The sequence below is a fragment of the Lissotriton helveticus genome, chromosome 1_1 (genome assembly GCF_964261635.1).
Source record: "Lissotriton helveticus chromosome 1_1, aLisHel1.1, whole genome shotgun sequence".
In the NCBI taxonomy this organism is placed as follows: domain Eukaryota; kingdom Metazoa; phylum Chordata; class Amphibia; order Caudata; family Salamandridae; genus Lissotriton; species Lissotriton helveticus.
In genome coordinates, this window is record NC_136057.1 from 118,223,790 (window position 1) to 118,244,916 (window position 21,127).

Genomic DNA, 21,127 nt, shown 5'->3' on the forward strand with positions numbered 1-21,127 from the left:
TCTTGTTTGATTTAGGACACGACCAGAAGGATTGAAGGTTTTTTCCTGGAGTTCTTCCTCACAGAGAAGAAGAGGAAGAGGATAGGACGTCATGGCTAATATTACGGCGGACGGCTCCATGATTGGATGACAGTTACTATGGACACTATGCCCCATGTGCTCATGGGAGTTGTGGTTTAAGAAGTTTGTGTTGATTGGTTTTTCTTTGAATTGCTGATTTTAATAAAGAGAAGAAAGGACTGCATAATCCTCGCCTCCTAGTCCTTAATAGAATCGAAACTTTCCGTTACGTAAGCTAGGAAATTTTTCATTTCAGTGCAAAGCGTCTCGGGTTGGCTCCTCTATATTGGGGAAAGGGTTTCTCCTCTGCGCGGGCGCAGTGAGAACTGAGTGTCTCTCCTTTGCGCAGGCGCAGTGAGACTGAGTGTCTTCTGTCCAGGGCAGTTCACAGGCTGCACTCCGTGCAAAGTCCTAACTCGGCGATAGAAAGTTTGGTCTTCGCTCCGCACATGCGCAGCAGTGACGAGCGGTCCTGCGCGTGCGCAGCCGTGAGACGCCATGTTTTGTACGTGCTTGTGGCTCGGCGTGAGCGTGCGCGTCACTCTGGGGGCAATAACACACCGGGACACACTCCTCACAGGCAGCCGGGTCCCCAGCGTGCCCCACCTCTCCCCCAGGCCCTGCAGCCTCCACTGAGCGGTGCAAAAGTAGAGGTGAGGCACTCTAATCCCAGTTTCCAAGCTCCATTGGGACTATACTCTTTGTGCATGCTGGAGACAGTGTCTGTTTTCCGCGCATGCGCAGTTGCACGGCGCGTGAGACTCACTATTTTAAGCCTGGCTGCAGCATCCCCGTTTCTAAGGTGCATTGGCGCGCTTTGTATCTGGGACATTTAAACCGCCACTGGGGCTGGGAGAAGCTTGAAGCTGCCAGGCTGCCAGTGCTCCCAGTGTGGTCATGGGACGGGCGGGGTGAGCATTGAAGTGTTGAAGAAGCTGAGTCAGTCACCGGTCACCACTTGTACAGACCCTCCGAGTGATCATAAGAGTGGCAGTAATTTGATGGTTTTGCAGATTATCTTTTCTGAGAAAACCAAAGCCCCTGCAAGATGCCGCATTTGTCATACACCAGCCAGGCTGCCAGGGTTTCAGATGTGTGACATTTTCTTAATTTCAGTGTAATTGTGAGTGACATTTAAACCACTATGAGTGACACTTTCTCACAAGCAAAACCAAGCAATGAAGAAGAGGGAAACATACAATTATAAGAAATGACACCCATTTGAGCAACGAGAAACTCCTAAAAAGATCTTAAAATATATCTGCAAAGCACCAGAAATCGGTCAGCGGTCAAAGACTCTCCGCATCAGGCATCCCTCAGGAGAGTGAGACTGAGGCGCACATAAGTTACAGTCAGCCAGGCTCATTGCTGCTCTCAAGCCTGTTAATACTGGACGAACGCTTAGTCAAGAGTGAAGTCACTAAGATAGGTGGTAATTCAATTCAGTTGTATGACTTTGGCCATTGCAGAAGAGCACTCGCCTTGTTGTCAGCTGTACGTATATTATTATATCCAGGGCCGGCTTGTTTGTTTGCTGGACCCCCAATGACCACCTTTGCTGCGGATTCCCTTGCTACCACCCCTTTAACAGTCCCCTCAATTCTCCATAACCCCTGTAGCTCGGATGCATTTAACTAGGTTTATAGCGCCACTCATACCAGTGTAGGCTGTTAGAGCACTTTACATCACACACATACACTCATTCAAAATGTGTAAATCAGTGTATAGAAATGTTACTTAAGACAGAGAACTACAAGCATCCATACTGATAGACAGTATAGTTTAGGAGGACTTGGTCTGGAGAAGCAACAAACTCATAATTCAACATCTTACTCTGTGGTTGGGGGTTCTCTTTAATAATAACTGTTTATTTTTTTATCGAAATGACCCCTTTCTGCAACATTATAATAATGAAAGACTGAGGGGGGATCAAAGTGCCCTAATCTGTACCTTCCAGTTTATTTCCAGCTCTTTTATGACAGTTATTAGTTCCCTGTTCAAAACTGGGATTTTAACTTTTACACTTCAAGTAAAAAATGACCTTTCTAACTAAAGCACTGACCTATTTTCCATATATGCACTCCCTGATACGCATGGATCGCGTATTTTGCAGTAGGTATACTAATCTGCTGTGCTACTTTGTAATCAGTCAAAACTTCCACTGGAGAAAATGATCGTACTCCAAGAAGAACATTAATCAGAGTTATCGTGCCATTTTTATTGTTGTATGAACATTTCAGGAGGAAATGAAAGCGACAGCAGGTGCTTCTTAAACTTAAATACGTACAAACATGGTGAACACTACTTGTAGTTATCATTAAGATATTTGCTCAGAATAGACTGTAATCGTGCTCCATTGACCAAGTGCTTCATCCACAGTTACCATCTTAGAGCTCGAGCCTTGTAAACACTAGAGTAAAAGTCTCATACATTAATGGATATTTAGATATGGCTCTGAAGGCGCCTCGAGGGTATCTTCCAGAGGCCAAGAGACCAGAAAAGAGGAACAGAGTGCCCTGAGGAAAAAGCAGAGACTATACAATTCAAAGCTTTATCGGACACACGAGCTGTTCGCTTGAAGCTGGTACTGTCAGATATGTGCGTTTCTAAACAAAAGTGTTCGCTCCGATGATACCAGGCATGTTTAGTAAAGTAGCAATGATTACCCCAACACTATCCAGGTCATTTGGTAAACAATTCTTATCACTGAATAAGACACTGCTGGCAGGCAGAGGCTCTAAATTATGGGAGCCACAACATTTGTAACTTTCAATGAACATTCTTCAATGAATTTATGTTATGCGTCCAGGAATTGCCTTCCGCATATACTTACTTAATTATGCAGTGATGGCCGAGAGAGTACAGCTGCATTTTCCATGTCGGCCTCGCTTGTGTGATGCCTGACTGCCCGAGCTCGCTTGGGCCGGCTCAGTGTCAGCTGAGAGCTACAGACAGGGGTGCCAGTCCGGTTTGCTCGGGCGGCATCAAGATCACGGTGCCCCCCGTGGTGTCGTCCATGGGGGTTGGACTCATGCTTAATTGCAGAACCACAGCAGTCCTCATTTCACAGCGAGCGGGCTCAGTGGAGAATTAACTGCTGCCCGCCCAGTGTCTACCAATGATTGGCGGAAGTAGCTGTGACATCAGGAAAGTGCGGAATGCGCGCTGCTGCACGGTGATTATTTCAACAATCGAATGCATGATGTGGGCTTACCCAGGCCACCCTCTAAGTAGTGGAGCTGCACGTGCTGCGCGGCCGGCTGCTTTACCTTATTAGTAATTAAACAGGCCAGGGCTCGACCGCAGCGCTTGACAGCTGAGGACCACAAGCCCTAATATGCGTAACCTCGTATTTCAGTGCGGTGATGCGGATCACCACACTGAAATGCGTTAGAATCACGCCTGATGCGTGATACTTGGCAGAACTGCGCCAGATACTCCTGCAGTGCAAATAGGATGATGATACTAAGATATGGGCTGGATCTGTGCCTATACCTGCGTAAAATTAGTGTCATTTAAGCAATACATATTCGGAGGGCACAAATGTGTGTTTGTCGACATGGCCGAACATACTATTAAGTCATGGGCGTAGGAGAGACTACATTTCTGGGGGGGGACAGGGACAACCGTGTGGACTTTCCAGTGACCCTATACAAATCGCCCATTGTGTGAGACCGTACACGCGTTAAATGTATACAATCGCAAAGTTATGAAGAGAAATATTAAGAAAGGCAGGCAAGTAGTGGACTTGGAAGGTGTACTGGCTACTCAAATGCGGTACTAAGATGATCCTGTTCAGTTGTTAAATGGTGACAAGTACAAAGAAATGAAACTGAGGGACTTGAGACAAAATCTTCACTAGCAGTATCCTGAGCCCAGATACCATCAGGTGTAAAACTCCACATAGTTTTAAGAGCAATAGAGAATTGTGAAACACAGAACTAGGAGAGAGTGTGTGTGAGATGCACGAAGGCTCAACCATGGTGCAGGTAACCTCTAGCCTATAGTTCACCGGTACTCTGCCATAGCCTGCCCTTGCACCCAAAATATGTAAGGGAGTGAGTACCAAATTGCCAATTCCCAGACTTAAAAATCAAATAAAAAATAGTGCAAATACTATGTTCATTGTTTGTATGATAGGTGTGACCCCTGTAGTTGGAAATTTTACACATTTAAGAAACACCGCTTTAAAGAATACTACTTCACAAAGCATTAATAGCCAAGAAACCAGCTAACTCTAACACCACTGGTTGACTTTCAGCTGCACCATGTAAGGCTAGGTTTCAAAGTCCATGCCTATAGTAGAAAACATAAAACTACAAGTACCAGAATGAAAAGGGCTGCTGGCTAAAGAGCCACAAGTGGCTGATGACCTCATCTATAATTCTTGTCCACTTGGAGCTTTAAAATTTAAAGACACTCAGCTGAAAATCTAATTTGTACAGTCTTTAAAAGCATAATTGTTCCTGAAATCTCACTTGAGTGCCCCTAATTCAAGATGACTCACATCTGTCACAAACAAACAAAAACAGAAAGCTTGGAGGGCATGTGGCACTTGGCACATGTTTTATCAAGAAGATGCCCTAGCAGGCCTGACACTTCTAAATGTGGACAGGCGCCGACTGGTGCAGTAAGGTCATATGGGCTACTCACATTTCAAATGCTGGTTCAAGACTGTGAGTAAATCTCTTGCACTTTTTGTGAATCACAAACACAAGTACAAGTGGGAAAATCAATTTTTAATTTGGGAACACTGTCAGGCCATTAATGGTAAAAGACTTGATAATGGGGCAACTCAGTTTACACTTGCCACGCCTGCAAAAACTGGCCCTCATATTTCTCTCCGGGTTCAGAGTGGTTCTGCCTGAATAAATGTAGCTTACCATTAATGTTATCAGCGTACTCTATAATATCATTAGATACACAGTGGTCAAGCCATGGCTCTTCCCTTTTCCTGAAATTGCTCTCAGGTGTATTAGTCCACTTGGTTAAGCTGATGTAATGCAAGACTACGCATCCCAAGGTGCATTAGTGTGGTTAAGGAAAGTCAGGGACTACAAAATAGCGTTTTTCCTGATAGTGTCATCTGGTAACTTTATTGGGCTTCATTAGTAAAATGGCAAGGCACAGGGAAAGTGCCCGTGCCCCTATGCAGCCCGTGATTCCTAATTTCAAACACCAGTTGCCACCTGAGCTAACTGTGATCTGCGACTGTCGCGCTTAACCCTTACTCTGATAATACTCCAGTTTCTGGGGGTTCGACATTGAAAACATAATAAGCTGAAAGCAGTGGTCAGAGTGGGGGAACAAAGTAGGAGAACTGTGGGCAGAGAATCAGAGGCCCAGAATAACCTGAGGATTAGATTTATGGGTGGAGTCAGAGGTGTGGCCGAAAGAGCAAATCTTCCCTGTATTTAGTATTTATTTAGCATTTCACTGACCAGTTACAAACTACTACGCTATCTAATTCAACCAATAGCCGAATATGCTTATTTAAGGTTTAATATGAGTTATTGACATTAAAATACATTCACAAAGTGGGATATGTTTCCAATCACAGAATGTCCCAAATACGCTTAAAAGTGGAATCACAGGCCATTTGTCTCTGAGCCAAGCAGGTTCTGTCATCAGTACTTTTCTCTTTTCCACAGTTCAAATATGAATAGCAAAACATCCTAGTTTGCAAATGTTTTGATCATAATTATAGTTGTACCATATTTGCCACATAATTCATCATCTGCTGAATAATCTGACAATTTTAACTAAAAAGGGGTTTGTAGCTCACAGGGATCAAAAATTACTGATTAAATGTGACTTATGTTGCTGCAAAGTAGAGGGCCCTTTGCAAAGGTTGACTGGTCACCTTTCTCATTGCTGCATTTGTATGTTACACTGGTGCTAACGAGGCAAAATCTTTGCAGAGACTAGGTATGTGTAAAAATGTCAAAATTCACTTGAAGTAACTTATTCCTTAAATTAATTATTGTTCCCCTAAATTAAGAATTTTAACCAAAACTAAAGTCATGTGTGTTTCACATGTATTGTAAAAAAACTTGTAATGTGTGGCACAGAACATATCCAATCACAACAGCATCTTGGTTTTCTGGATCATTCTATTTTTTCATGTCAGCTGATTTTATTGCTGTTTCACTAGTAGTAATTCATCCCCCCCTTCCCGGACGATTTCACTGTCATGTCATACATGTGAACTAAGTCCCATTAAGTGCGGAATGGCTAGTTTCACTGTTGTCTAAGCTGCATGCCAATGCATTTAGTTTTCGGCAGCACCAACCCACATGGCTGGGCTTCACCTTTACCCATAGCTTAATGAACCAGGGCTGTCTTCGTGGAAAGTAAACAACACTTTAACATGCTGGGTGGAATCAGGGCCCTTTGTTAGCTACACCTAGGGGCAGATTCAAGGACATATTACTCCCACTATTAGATTGTGCTCAGCAAAGGAGAACGCTTCCACCGAAAGCTCACCTCTTGAAGCAGTGGCTCACTAGGGTTGGTGTCACCCAGTGCGAGTAACTCATGGTGTCACCCCCTCATGACTTACCCCCATGGACCTCGTCTGTGACAGAGCCAGAGCCAAAGCCACCTTGTCCGGCACGCCTTCCTGGTGGTCATCCTGCTACCGCGTCCACGTTTTTGTTGTCCTCCTCTGCTCTCACCTCCTTGCATCCGAGTTCCCCTCCACAGTTTATTTCCAGCTCTTTTATGACAGTTATTAGTTCCCTGTTCTAAACTGGGATTTTAACTTTTACACTTCAAGTAAAAAATGACCTTTCTAACTAAAGCACTGACCTATTTTCCATATATGCACTCCCTGATACGCATGGATCGCGTATTTTGCAGTAGGTATACTAATCTGCTGTGCTACTTTGTAATCAGTCAAAACTTCCACTGGAGAAAATGATCGTACTCCAAGAAGAACATTAATCAGAGTTATCGTGCCATTTTTATTGTTGTATGAACATTTCAGGAGGAAATGAAAGCGACAGCAGGTGCTTCTTAAACTTAAATACTTACAAACATGGTGAACACTACTTGTAGTTATCATTAAGATATTTGCTCAGAATAGACTGTAATCGTGCTCCATTGACCAAGGGCTTCATCCACAGTTACCATCTTAGAGCTCGAGCCTTGTAAACACTAGAGTAAAAGTCTCATACATTAATGGATATTTAGATATGGCTCTGAAGGCGCCTCGAGGGTATCTTCCAGAGGCCAAGAGACCAGAAAAGAGGAACAGAGTGCCCTGAGGAAAAAGCAGAGACTAGACAATTCAAAGCTTTATCGGACACACGAGCTGTTCGCTTGAAGCTGGTACTGTCAGATATGTGCGTTTCTAAACAAAAGTGTTCGCTCCGATGATACCAGGCATGTTTAGTAAAGTAGCAATGATTACCCCAACACTATCCAGGTCATTTGGTAAAAATTCTTATCACTGAATAAGACACTGCTGGCAGGCAGAGGCTCTAAATTATGGGAGCCACAACATTTGTAACTTTCAATGAACATTCTTCAATGAATTTATGTTATGCGTCCAGGAATTGCCTTCCGCATATACTTACTTAATTATGCAGTGATGGCCGAGAGAGTACAGCTGCATTTTCCATGTCGGCCTCGCTTGTGTGATGCCTGACTGCCCGAGCTCGCTTGGGCCGGCTCAGTGCCAGCTGAGAGCTACAGACAGGGGTGCCAGTCCGGTTTGCTCGGGGGGCATCAAGATCACGGTTCCCCCCGTGGTGTCGTCCATGGGGGTCGGACTCATGCTTAATTGCAGAACCACAGCAGTCCTCATTTCACAGCGAGCGGGCTCAGTGGAGAATTAACTGCTGCCCGCCCAGTGTCTACCAATGATTGGCGGAAGTAGCTGTGACATCAGGAAAGTGCGGAATGCGCGCTGCTGCACGGTGATTATTTCAACAATTGAATGCATGATGTGGGCTTACCCAGGCCACCCTCTAAGTAGTGGAGCTGCACGTGCTGCGCGGCCGGCTGCTTTACCTTATTAGTAATTAAACAGGCCAGGGCTCGACCGCAGCGCTTGACAGCTGAGGACCACAAGCCCTAATATGCGTAACCTCGTATTTCAGTGCGGTGATGCGGATCACCACACTGAAATGCGTTAGAATCACGCCTGATGCGTGATACTTGGCAGAACTGCGCCAGATACTCCTGCAGTGCAAATAGGATGATGATACTACGATATGGGCTGGATCTGTGCCTATACCTGCGTAAAATTAGTGTCATTTAAGCAATACATATTCGGAGGGCACGAATGTGTGTTTGTCGACATGGCTGAACATACTATTAAGTCATGGGCGTAGGAGAGACTACATTTCTGGGGGGGACAGGGACAACCGTGTGGACTTTCCAGTGACCCTATACAAATCGCCCATTGTGTGAGACCGTACGCGCGTTAAATGTATACAATCGCAAAGTTATGAAGAGAAATATTAAGAAAGGCAGGCAAGTAGTGGACTTGGAAGGTGTACTGGCTACTCAAATGCGGTACTAAGATGATCCTGTTCAGTTGTTAAATGGTGACAAGTACAAAGAAATGAAACTGAGGGACTTGAGACAAAATCTTCACTAGCAGTATCCTGAGCCCAGATACCATCAGGTGTAAAACTCCACATAGTTTTAAGAGCAATAGAGAATTGTGAAACACAGAACTAGGAGAGTGTGTGTGTGAGATGCACGAAGGCTCAACCATGGTGCAGGTAACCTCTAGCCTATAGTTCACCGGTACTCTGCCATAGCCTGCCCTTGCACCCAAAATATGTAAGGGAGTGAGTACCAAATTGCCAATTCCCAGACTTAAAAATCAAATAAAAAATAGTGCAAATACTATGTTCATTGTTTGTATGATAGGTGTGACCCCTGTAGTTGGAAATTTTACACATTTAAGAAACACCGCTTTAAAGAATACTACTTCACAAAGCATTAATAGCCAAGAAACCAGCTAACTCTAACACCACTGGTTGACTTTCAGCTGCACCATGTAAGGCTAGGTTTCAAAGTCCATGCCTATAGTAGAAAACATAAAACTACAAGTACCAGAATGCAAAGGGCTGCTGGCTAAAGAGCCACAAGTGGCTGATGACCTCATCTATAATTCTTGTCCACTTGGAGCTTTAAAATTTAAAGACACTCAGCTGAAAATCTAATTTGTACAGTCTTTAAAAGCATAATTGTTCCTGAAATCCCACTTGAGTGCCCCTAATTCAAGATGACCCACAGCTGTCACAAACAAACACAAACAGAAAGCTTGGAGGGCATGTGGCACTTGGCACATGTTTTATCAAGAAGATGCCCTAGCAGGCCTGACACTTCTAAATGTGGACAGGCGCCGACTGGTGCAGTAAGGTCATATGGGCTACTCACATTTCAAATGCTGGTTCAAGACTGTGAGTAAATCTCTTGCACTTTTTGTGAATCACAAACACAAGTACAAGTGGGAAAATCAATTTTTAATTTGGGAACACTGTCAGGCCATTAATGGTAAAAGACTTGATAATGGGGCAACTCAGTTTACACTTGCCACGCCTGCAAAAAGGGCCCTCATATTTCTCTCCGGGTTCAGAGTGGTTCTGCCTGAATAAATGTAGCTTACCATTAATGTTATCAGCGTACTCTATAATATCATTAGATACACAGTGGTCAAGCCATGGCTCTTCCCTTTTCCTGAAATTGCTCTCAGGTGTATTAGTCCACTTGGTTAAGCTGATGTAATGCAAGACTACACATCCCAAGATGCATTAGTGTGGTTAAGGAAAGTCAGGGACTACAAAATAGCGTTTTTCCTGATAGTGTCATCTGGTACCTTTATTGGGCTTCATTAGTAAAATGGCAAGGCACAGGGAAAGTGCCCGTGCCCCTATGCAGCCAGTGATTCCTAATTTCAAACACCAGTTCCCACCTGAGCTAACTGTGATCTGCGACTGTCGCGCTTAACCCTTACTCTGATAATACTCCAGTTTCTGGGGGTTCGACATTGAAAACATAATAAGCTGAAAGCAGTGGTCAGAGTGGGGGAACAAAGTAGGAGAACTGTGGGCAGAGAATCAGAGGCCCAGAATAACCTGAGGATTAGATTTATGGGTGGAGTCAGAGGTGTGGCCGAAAGAGCAAATCTTCCCTGTATTTAGTATTTATTTAGCATTTCACTGACCAGTTACAAACTACTACGCTATCTAATTCAACCAATAGCCGAATATGCTTATTTAAGGTTTAATATGAGTTATTGACATTAAAATACATTCACAAAGTGGGATATGTTTCCAATCACAGAATGTCCCAAATACGCTTAAAAGTGGAATCACAGGCCATTTGTCTCTGAGCCAAGCAGGTTCTGTCATCAGTACTTTTCTCTTTTCCACAGTTCAAATATGAATAGCAAAATATCCTATTTTGCAAATGTTTTGATCATAATTATAGTTGTACCATATTTGCCACATAATTCATCATCTGCTGAATAATCTGACAATTTTAACTAAAAAGGGGTTTGTAGCTCACAGGGATCAAAAATTACTGATTAAATGTGACTTATGTTGCTGCAAAGTAGAGGGCCCTTTGCAAAGGTTGACTGGTCACCTTTCTCATTGCTGCATTTGTATGTTACACTGGTGCTAACGAGGCAAAATCTTTGCAGAGACTGTAGGTATGTGTAAAAATGTCAAAATTCACTTGAAGTAACTTATTCCTTAAATTAATAATTGTTCCCCTAAATTAAGAATTTTAACCAAAACTAAAGTCATGTGTTTTTCACATGTATTGTAAAAAAACTTGTAATGTGTGGCACAGAACATATCCAATCACAACAGCATCTTGGTTTTCTGGATCATTCTATTTTTTCATGTCAGCTGATTTTATTGCTGTTTCACTAGTAGTAATTCATCCCCCCCTTCCCGGACGATTTCACTGTCATGTCATACATGTGAACTAAGTCCCATTAAGTGCGGAATGGCTAGTTTCACTGTTGTCTAAGCTGCATGCCAATGCATTTAGTTTTCGGCAGCACCAACCCACATGGCTGGGCTTCACCTTTACCCATAGCTTAATGAACCAGGGCTCTCTTCGTGGAAAGTAAACAACACTTTAACATGCTGGGTGGAATCAGGGCCCTTTGTTAGCTACACCTAGGGGCAGATTCAAGGACATATTACTCCCACTATTAGATTGTGCTCAGCAAAGGAGAACGCTCCCACCGAAAGCTCACCTCTTGAAGCAGTGGCTCACTAGGGTTGGTGTCACCCAGTGCGAGTAACTCATGGTGTCACCCCCTCATGACTTACCCCCATGGACCTCGTCTGTGACAGAGCCAGAGCCAAAGCCACCTTGTCCGGCACGCCTTCCTGGTGGTCATCCTGCTACCGCGTCCACGTTTGTGTTGTCCTCCTCTGCTCTCACCTCCTTGCATCCGAGTTCCCCTCCACAGTCCCGGGCCATTGGTATATACAGTCCCTCCTCGCCCTTACACCAACAACAGAGGAAGAGACCAGGAAGAAGGACTCTTTGGTGCCCCCGGGGCTCCCGCACAATCCCCCAAGGCCTTTTCCTTACAGTACTCCCCTGCCAGGCTAGGCCGATCTGGCAGTACTGCAAGCGCACAAGGTGGGGAAAACTAAATTTTGCAGTGGAAAGAATTCCATGGAAACAGAGAGTACCTTCCTCAGCAGTGTTCGGCTAAAGCACACCATGACAGGCCCGCCCGTGAAGGCAATTTGCTGTCCATTTATGATTTTTTAACATTAAATAATATGTGTCCGTATTGTCACTACGTCCGGGTCGACAGAGAGCCAGTTATATGGCTAAACATATTCTAGGAGTGGGTGAGACTCGTAATGTGAAAAGTGATCTAGGATTGAATTATCCCTTTCACTTCAGCCAACCTACACTCGTTGTACCGCATACCGAAGTGCAGATTGTCTGCAGAGTCCACTCTTAACAGTGATTCTGGGGAGGGGAGGGGGTAGAAGGGTTGTTAAACTGCGGGGCGCGTTTCACTACTTGAGTTTAGCGTGTCTCTCCAGTCCGTGGTGGTTTACTGATGCCTCGTTGAGTCTTTCACGCAGTTCTGTCACAGCTGAGCAAAGGCGTGTTGCTTTATGTTTTTTTATTTGAACAGAACACGCTTTTTCAGCTCCATGCATGGCCAAGGTTTTAAATTGCTTATGTGTGACGTGTTCATAATTTCAGTGTAATTGAGTGACATTTCAACGACTATGAGTGACACTATCGCTACTCTGTCACAACTGACTAGAGTGCAACTTCAACTATGCAGCTTGGTGCAGGGCTCCTGAAAAGTACTGTGTACAGCGCAAAGCTGTGTGTGAACGTCAGGGCACTGGTAGGCAGCATTTATTTTATTTTAAAAGTTTTATATAGCGCCAGCTTGATCCGTAGGTATCAGAGCGCTTTACATACATACAGTAAAAAACAGACATTACATTACATAGTAGGTCGGCAGTAAGGAAGCAAACAACAGAGAAAAAATACAGCATGGGAAATACATATGCAGTGTAGCGGAGGGGGAGAGAACAATAAAAAGAGAAAGCTTCTCTTGGAAAACTGAGTTTACTTTTCTCTCTCTTATTACAGTGAGGAGGTTTTTGTCAAGTGATCTGACAATCATTGGGAAACAAATGGCTGTAAGATCTGTTAGAAAAATACTGACATTTAAACAGCTTGCAAATAGCATATATATTTCAAAATATATCAATAGTGTTGTGTACAGCTGACAAGCTGAATTCCCGCATTTGAAAGTGCTCTCATTCGTGATAAAGAAGAAAATAGCGGCTCAGCGAAATTAAAATATTTGCCCTGAATTGCATAAATGTAAGCCAATTAATGGGTCAATAGCATTATAATCGGGCGGAGTAGATCATTTGAGTCACTACACCTGCAGGTCTAGTAACTTATTTTTCAAGGCCCAAGATCCTGGATTTGAGTTACACACAAGCAGCCAATACCCAGTCACTTAAATCATCTTTGAATCTGCAGGAAAATACTGCAGTTAGAAATCTGAGATACTGCTTGCTCCAAAATACTACAGAAGTCTAATAGACCTTTAGACTGAAGTAAACAGCACGTCACGGTTGCCTTTCGACACGGTAAAAGACAAATCCAGAATTGAGCAAAAATACACAAAAATGTCATTTAGTGCTATGCGTTAGTGAGAAATGCATCCTCGTATACATTTTCGATCCAAGCGCATTTTTCTCTTAAATAAAAAATAGGGCGAAAAAACACAGTGATACAGACAACAACCAGTCGTGTTCTGGTCATTAGCAGTCTCCCCCTCCTCCGGTGCCAAAAGATTGCCAGAAAAGCAACACAGGATTAGACCTGGTTAACAAGACGCTTCTTTTAAAGTGAATGTTTTGGCCAAGAACGGGCTGGGCTCAACGTTTTACATCCAGTTAGCCTTTTCGATTCCATTTGAAAGCACACACGCAATGAAACAGCAAAGTATATGTGTATATGTCTTCAAGCCGGCAACAGACACGGGGGAGAGGAGTCCGAGGTCAGCAAATCAATCAGTGCACTGGCTAAAGGCAGCTGAGGTGAGAAATAAATAATTCCAGAGCCTCAGGGTGCTGCGCCACACAAAGAGTTGAAAAGGGCAGAGGCAGGGGGGCGAGTGGCCTCTGACGTCACCTTATTCTGTGACTATCGGATCATTGGCGGCTCACAGACAGGTAACTGGAGAGGCGCCAGGTCAAGTGCAGGGCCATTAGGTCAGGCAGCTCCCCTCCCAATTTTTTTTCACGCGCTAAAGGCCTGCTAATCTCCCTCTCAGGAGGGAGAAGGGAAATGTGTTTGTCCCCTGGTCCCCCTCACCCTTGTCCCCTGCGTCCCCCCCACTCCAAAATCTGGGGGGGATATGTCCCCCGCGTCCCCCACAGTTCCTACGCCCATGTATTAAGTGAACAAATAATTACTGTATTGAGTTACTCTTTCTCTTAACTATAATACACTTGCACCGATTATATGGGGCCTCGGACTGAAAGATGGGTATTTCCGGTTATCATACCAGATTTGGGCACACATACTCATCCAATATGGCTGAGTTTACTAAACTGTCGAATCGGGTGAAACGGTCTAGCTATTGCACGGTTGGCACTCTTTTACAGTGCTTCTGGCATCCGGCTCTGAACTCTCGACCATACTGAGTTGCCGGGAGACGAGTGAGGATCACGGAGGATGCCGAATACAGGTTAGAAGTGACGCCGGTTAGAGTTAACTCGCACCACGCACCCTTTTTCTTCATAGATATGGATGTTTGTTCGGATACTAATGGTAGTCCCCGTTTCTCCTTTGTATTTGCCTTGTAGCATCCAAGCACGGACTATAATACAGTTCGCAACGCAGCACGCATACCAATCCGTGCTTTTTGAAAATAGAAGGATCTTTACAGCGTGCACACATATCGTGCGCTGATTTTGGGGTAAGCCTCATTTCTGCTTCTAATCAATACACACGGTATAAATAGGGAAGGTGAAACCCTCTGTAGACTAATGATTGCCGAGCACGTAATTAAAGCCACAAACCCCAACACTAGAAGTTGATGTATGTCACCGGATATGAGCACTTACCATATACTCACATAATAGATGCTATATAAGTATGATGCAAGGGCTAAATTTACACTTGTATGATAATGATAGTATTATCTAATCATAAGAGGGAGGTAGAAAGACTGATCCATTCAGTTTCCTGGATATGTGTAAATACTAATCAAGTGGGGAAGGATCACTTGTCCTGCACAACCTTTGGTATGCAGGAAAAACGTGGGGTGTCCCAAATAAAAGACCCTCATGCACGTGATGGGTATGGTGGTAAATTTAGCGGTATATCTTGATTTTCCGCTTTTTTCACGTGTTTGCATAATCATCAGGTCAGTGTGGTTATGCAGCCTCCACCAGGAGGTTCTTACCCAAGGTTGGTACAGTAGTGAGCCAGTGATAAGGGAGTGGAGAGTGATTAGAATTATAAAAATCCCAAAAATCAGATGGTAATTTTATTCGTTCTGTATTTGGGACTGGTAAACTCTGTAGTAGTGCATAATATGGCACTGATTATGAGTGACAGATGCACTCAGAGTATTAAAATCATGAACGGTAGTGGGTTAAAAGACGGTCGACATGTTTCTGCCTCAACAGCCTTAAACTAGGACTTACGGACATTCATCAGGACCTCGGGGTGAGTAAAGTGAGGAAAATATATGAAATAGTGCTCTTTCAAATGGTGATAGAAAATAAGGATATATTAAACCTGTTTTTCTGTTATGGAGGTCACAGTGTACCTGTAAAATTAAGAAAAACAAATGGCGTAACAACAAACAAAGGGCAGGGTACAGTGGGACACATATAAAGCAGAAATCTGCTTCACCAGTCTATTCATTGATAGACACATTCACAACAAAAAAATGGCAATACTTCATAGGCCCGCTAGTGTATGGCAATGTCAACTCATTCATTACCTTTCCAAACTCATGCGTGGGACTGTAACATACTCAAGGTTGAACAATGCATGCATAGATCAGCCAGTGTTTCACCAATATTGCGGGCGTGCTTCACCGTTGCAAATAATGGTGATCATGCGGTATGCCCACAGCTTATATTTTAAAGTGAACATTTCAAGGTGGTATTATTTAATTATTATCGTATGTGTATTTGTGACTATTCTATAATCACGGGGAACACAGTTACCTCAGGCGCTTAACTAACGCGTTCCAATCGGGTAGTAGAGCTTCAGACAGACTAAGAGGAAGAGATAGTGAGTTAGCGGTTCGTTTCTTCCAATTATACTTGCGGTTTGTTGATATCGTGCTCAGTGTGACTAGCACCTATTGCGTCTTCTGCTGGCGGCTTGTTGGCGCGCTCTGCTCTCTCTGACCCGAAAACAGTGAGTCAGAGTTTCCGGGTCGAGATAGAGGACGGGGCTCTGACGTAAACGGAGCTGATTGGCCACTCCCAAGGTTACTATGGTAACCATGGCGTCAAGAGTCAGTCTCTTTTATTCGATGTTTTACTCGAAATCACTACGTGGATATACAAAAACATATGCTTAAATTCGATGTTTGTTTGTGCAGAGGCTATATGGTGCCTGGTAGATCATTGTGATGATTAGATCTTGATCGCTATGGGTTGAAAAACTGATAGGTGCATACAAGATCGGAATAGGGGCACGTCAATGTGCATATATTATTGGGATTGTCGAGGTGTGTTTTTCTATTGTACCCGGTCAGTTTCTGGTGAGACTGAGCCATGAAATGTTATCATTCAATCCTTTGTTGTGGGTGTCGAGTCTATGCACCCACCTCTGTTCTTTTTCATAGAGGATTTTTTCAGCATTTCTGTCTTTTGTAATCAAAGTTTCAAGAATGACCCACTTTAGGTCTTCAGTCGTGTGGCCCATCTCAAGGTAGTGGTTTGCCATTTTCGTTGTGCTCTTTTTGCACTTCACATTGCTTCGGTGCTCACATGTTGGACAGGCCCCACGAAGGGCTCGCTCCCTCCCCGCATGACAGGGCCCGGACATCGGCTCTCCGGGTGCTACCCGCAGAAGCAACCCGCAACCCGTCCCCCTCCGGGACGCCTGCCCCCGGACATCTCTGTGCCACGGGCCCAGGCCCCCGTCAACCCCATTGCCCGGCCGAGCCGCCATCTTGGACACTGCACCACGCGGCCGCGTGGCCTCGGCTCGACCCCAACCCTGGGCCTGGCCGGGCCCCGACATCCCAGCACCACCATCCCCCCAGGAGGTGAACGGACCACTTGGCAGGTTAATGGGAGAAAGAAGTGTCGATGGCTCTCCCCCCGCCAGGGGCCGATCGCCCCCAGCCTCCCCGGGTGCTGGCTCCACCCCCCTGCTGGGTGTCTGGACTCCCTCATCCCGGACCTCCCGACCTCCCAGTGCGAGGGTCCGGACATCAAAGGGCGCCAGACCTATAACTGAGGCAGCCCCAGAGCAGGAAGGCAGTTGTATCCTGGAGTCGAGAGACACCGAGAAGAACTCATCCTTGACGGACTGCTGGCGCTGCCGCAGCCCTGCCTTGTGAACTATTGTCCTGCCTGCTGGCGCTGCCGCGGCCTTCTGCAACCTTCATCCTCGTGGGACCTGCTGCCGCGGCCCGTTGTAACCGTCATCCTCGTTGGGACCTGCTGGCGCTGCCGCAGCCCGTTGCCACCTACGACCTCTTCGGGACCTGCTGGCGCTGCCGCGGTCTGACCCGTCCGAACGCCGAGCTCGAGGATTGTGAGCTACCACCGTTGCACCTCAGTACCTGTAGGTACCAAGACTGTCCCTCTACCCCCATTCCCTAATAGAGACTAGAATTGAGAGGATCATCGTGTCCTAACCTCCTTGTATCGTACCACCTTACTCAAAGAATTGCCTATAAAAGGTGTTAAGCTGATCTTCGTGTGGTGTCCATCTGTGGGGGGGAAGTTACTTGTCTGTACGATCGCTGGAGACGGCCCTCACCGGAGGCCTCTCCCCTTGTGCTCGGCCGACCCTCCAGGTCCCCGTCTAACATTGGTGGCCAGCGGCGCGATCCGAACCAACGCGTAACCGTACAGAGAGTAACTCACCCTACGACTAATCCACAATGACGACCAGAGAGAGCGGATATGCAGAGAAATTCCAGATGGAAAAACTGGAAGAGTACAACCACCGAGAGCTAAAACAATTTTGCATAGAACTAGGCATTGCTACCACCGGTCTGAGCACGAAAGAGGACTTCAAAAACGCCCTAGAATCCTGGGCAGAGACGAATACCACCGGACCCCGGGACCCCGAAGCCCCGGAACCAAACACCACTCTGACAAGAAAGGAGAACGGATCTCTCCCGGGAAGAGATTCGAGAACGAGAGAAAAATAGACTTCACGAGTTAGAGCTGGCACGGCTCAAATTAGAGGGAGAATTGAAACTGGCAGAACAAAAAATGAACTTAGAACACCTACGGCTCCAAGAAGAGCGAGAGGAGAAGCAGAGACAGAGAGAACTCGAAGAAAAAAGACTGGCATACGAACACGAGTGCAAGCTAGCGGAGATAGAGATGCGCAAACAGAACAAAGACCTAGGGGTGCCCGAGCAACCGCGCCCCCCAGGTACTACCGAACAGAAGGTCCACATCCCCAAAGATGTGGTCCGGGAATATTTTCGGAACGACGACATACAGCAGTGGTTCAAGGCCTACGAGATCGCCATGACTGCCCACCGGATCGCTCGAAGTGACTGGGGAGCCGGTCTATGGGGGAGATTCGTCAATGAAGGCCGTGATGCCCTGCTGCAGCTTCCGGACCATCAAATGACGTCCTATGACCACATGAAGGCCGCCCTCCTCCGTCGATATGGGCTGACGTCCGAGATGTACCGCCAGAGGTTCCGCAACTGCACCCGCATCCCGGGTACAACCTGGATAGAATATGTGAACTATTTCAGCCGAGCCTTCGAGGGATGGATCAAGGGTAGCAACGTAACAACCTACGAACAGCTCTTCAACCTCATTGTGTGGGAGCACCTCTCCAACAACTGCTTCGTCGAGCTCAGGCAGCACCTCCTCGACAGTAAATTGACTGACCCACGACAGCTCGCCGCCGAGGCTGACCGATGGGAGAGCACCCGAGTGGCCCGAAGTGGGCCCAACGAGCAGAACAGAACCAACCAAGGTCATCATCGTCCCCGAGGAGGAGGAGGAGGACAGGGCCGGGGCAGAGACGCCGTCCCGGCCGCTCCCGCAAACTACACCCCGCCCCCGGCCGGCCGGGGCAACCCCCCGATGCGCCCGGGGTTCCGCGCCAACGTTACGTGTCATCGATGCCAGCGAGTCGGCCACTATGCCAGTGACCCGACCTGCCCAAAGAACCAGACCCACGGGCCCCGCCAGGTGGCTGCCGCCGCCCTAGGAGAAGAGCAAGTCTCCGAAGGGCCTGAAGAGTACGAGCAGGAGCAGCCCGAGTGGGAACCTGCCGCCATGACCCTGGCCTGCCTAGGGGGGAGAGACCTGATCCCGCGGGCTCCCCTACCAGCCAACACCAGGAAGTACAGCCAGTGGGTGAACATAAATGGGCGTAAGGCCGAAGCCCTGCGTGACACAGGGGCCAGTGTGACGGCCGTCCGTTGTCACCTGGTGACCCCAGAACAAATCCTGCCAAATGTTCTTTGCCCCGTCCGATCGGCCGACAATTCGGAGAGCCTGTGTCGGATGGCCTGCGTCCCCTTCGAATGGGGAGGAGTGTCCGGGATGCTAAAAGTGACTGTCCGCGACGATGCCCCCGTGGACTGCCTCCTGGGGAACGATCTCGAGAGTTCCCCGTGGGCAGCCGTTGAAAGAAGAGAGCACCTGGGGATGTTAGGCCTCCCGGGCTGGGCGTGTGTAACAACCCGGTCCATGGCCGCCGACACCATCCCTAGATCTGAAGAACCCGCATGGCCAGCACCTCCTCCCCCAATCGCTCCGGAGGGAGACTCCATCCCTACCGACAACCCGGAACGAACCCAAGAAGAGCCCGCTCAGCCCCAAGACCTTCCGGACCTGGCTCAGTGGCGTCAGGAAGGGGGGCCCACCCAAGAACAATTCCGGCAAGAGCAAAAGACCTGTCCCTCCCTCGAGGGACTGCGACAGCAAGCGCTCGCCCAGAGCGCAGGAGACACTGCAGGGGCCCACTGGATCTATTGGGGCAATGACCTACTGTACAGCGAACAAAGAGTAGCGGAGCTGGGGACCAGTCGAGTGCTGGTGGTGCCCCTCCGCTTCAGAGACTTCCTTTTGAACCTGGCCCATGATGTCCCCCTGGCTGGACACTTGGGGCAAGACAAAACCTACAACCGCCTGGTGACTCACTTTTACTGGCCGAGAATGAGAAATGACGTCTCCAACCACTGCCGGTCCTGCCCGACCTGCCAGGCCAGCGGGAAGAGCGGCCGCAAACTCAAGGCACCCCTGCAACCATTCCCCGTTGTGACCACCCCGTTCGAAAGGGTGGGAATAGACATTGTGGGGCCCCTGGACCCCCGAACAGCACAAGGGCATCGCTTCATCCTGGTCCTGGTGGACCACGCCACCCGCTATCCTGAGGCGGTTCTCCTTCGAACTGTAACAGCCCCCGTGGTAGGGCGAGCCTTAATGGGGATCTTCTCTCGAGTGGGCTTCCCCAGGGAGGTCGTCAGTGACAGGGGCACGAACTTTATTTCAAAATATATGAAATCCCTATGGCAACAGTGCGGAGTCACCTACCGATTCACAACCCCCTATCACCCGCAAGGAAACGGACTGGTCGAGCGATTCAACCGCACTCTCAAGGGGATGATCATGGGGCTGGAAGAACCCCTACGCCGCCAGTGGGACGTGCTACTACCGTGTCTCCTCTTCGCCTACCGAGAAGTCCCCCAGAAGTCCCTTGGCTTCAGCCCCTTCGAACTCCTGTACGGACACCCTGTTCGCGGGCCTCTCAGCCTAGTTAAGGAGGAGTGGGAAATGGCCCCCCTGAAGACCCCTCCAGACGTCTACAAGTACCTCCTGACCCTCCGCAATCAGACCCGGCGATTCAGAGAGCTCGCCAAAGCCAATTTTGAGGCCAGTCAGGAGGACATGAAGAAGTGGTACGATCAACATGCCTCCTCCATCGAATTCGAGCCTGGCCAGCAGGTGTGGGTGATGTCCCCCATCGAACCCTGTGCCTTACAGGACAGGTGGACGGGGCCCTTCAAGGTGATCGAGCGTAAGAGCCCCGTCACCTACCTCATCGACATGGAATCCCCCCGGAACCCCCTCCGGGTCCTCCACGCCAACAGACTCAAACCCCACTTCGTGCGCTCGGAGCTCAGCCTGCTGATGGCCACAGACAGTGGAGCTGAAGAGGACTCCGAGCCCCTCCCTGACCTGCTGGGGACCGGGGAAAAAGATGGTTCAGTGGACGGGGTCCAACTCTCCGAGGCCCTGACCCCGGAGCAGCGCCAAGACTGTCGGGCCCTCCTGCTGCAATTTGCACGCCTATTCTCCCTCACACCCGGGGTCACCCCCTGGTGCCTGCACGACGTGGA

The 21,127-nt window shown here is 47.4% G+C and overlaps 1 long non-coding RNA gene across 1 annotated transcript in view; it reads left to right on the forward strand.

Moving 5' to 3' along the window:
* The first annotated feature begins 585 nt into the window (after positions 1-585).
* The window catches only part of LOC144768086 (uncharacterized), a 51,099-nt gene continuing 30,557 nt past the window's right edge, over positions 586-21,127 (forward strand). Inside the window, exon 1 of the long non-coding RNA XR_013598467.1 lies at positions 586-713. This is a non-coding gene — a long non-coding RNA (uncharacterized LOC144768086). The remainder of the gene's footprint in view (positions 714-21,127) is intronic.